Here is a 1270-nt window from a genome sequence, read left to right on the forward strand (position 1 = left end):
TCGATTATTTTACACTCTGGTTTTAAGTCAAGACGATCTAGACTGGATTCAGTCCCTGCAGGCCAGAATTGCAGATCTTGAATTTGAGCTACAGCGCAGGAACGGAAGGGATGTGAGAACTCAAACTTCGCTTGAGGATGATATGCCTTTAGAACATTCCACAGGAAATAACCAAAATCCCATCCACCATCTAAGTTCATTCTCCTGGCCTCATTCACACCCCTAAAATTCCTTTTCCATCAGTAAGTCATTGCGGTCAAAATCATAGGACAGCGTCGCTAGCAACTAGCTCTGCCAATACTTTTAACCATGCTTCTATGAACACAACATTCCCGATTTCCAATAATCAAGAGTCAGCCTGGCTAGCTTAGTCGGTAGAGCATGAGACTCTTAATCTCAGGGTCGTGGGTTCGAGCCCCACGTTGGGCGCCAATTGATACTTAGTGAAACTTTGTGGGAACCGGTTGAGAACCCCTGTAATGGTATCCTCAACACGGTTTCACTTCAGGGTCGTTTTCCAATTCATTTCTCCCGGATATTTCTTACCTTTATATTTGGTGGCAAGGCGGACATACAGCAACAAAATGGCGGAATACAAGATTTTCTTTAAAACAATAAAATTAACACAACAAAGCAAGGATTTAGCAGGCCATATAAATTTAATTAAACAATTTTTTTTAAAGTGCACTAATTTGGGCTATTATTTGGCCTTTATTTTTGGATTGAGCTCACCGTTGCGGCCGATGCAGGAACCGTTGGCATGCTGGCACACCGTTCTTCACTCCTCCGGACTATATTCAAAAAAGGAGACCTCACCCTATTCGGGGAATGGTATTTATAGTTTTTTCCCACGGCATATGACTCGACAAAATTGAGCAATGACAATGACGAACCACAGCAATAGAAGACTACGACGCATACGATGATCTGATGATGGACGAACGACGATAACACAGGCACAAATCTTATATCTACGCTCACCTATTGAGCTGGCTGATGTCCCATACTACTTTAAATATTCACTCCGACACTGGCTGCATGCTAAGCCTTAACAATTAAAAAGCCCCTAACACTCAATTTAAATAAATATCAAAATGAAAATTGAGCTTGAGCTTGAGCTTGAGCTTGATTGACTGCTCGTAGTTGCTACTCCATTATGACCAGATCAGCTGTTCTTGCACAGGGAACCAACAGATGTTTGCTTGGGACTAACACACATCTTCAATGTACAAGTACTGGTGATCTTATTTGTTAGGTCATACTGGCGCCT

At 42.1% G+C, this 1270-nt stretch overlaps 1 non-coding gene across 1 annotated transcript; it reads left to right on the forward strand.

Annotated features, from left to right (window-relative positions):
* The first annotated feature begins 356 nt into the window (after positions 1-356).
* On the forward strand, positions 357-429 carry Trnak-cuu (transfer RNA lysine (anticodon CUU)). The gene has a single exon. It is a non-coding gene; the product is annotated as a tRNA-Lys (tRNA).
* The last annotated feature ends 841 nt before the right edge of the window (positions 430-1270 follow it).

The sequence above is a fragment of the Armigeres subalbatus genome, chromosome 3 (assembly GCF_024139115.2).
Source record: "Armigeres subalbatus isolate Guangzhou_Male chromosome 3, GZ_Asu_2, whole genome shotgun sequence".
NCBI classification, from domain to species: domain Eukaryota; kingdom Metazoa; phylum Arthropoda; class Insecta; order Diptera; family Culicidae; genus Armigeres; species Armigeres subalbatus.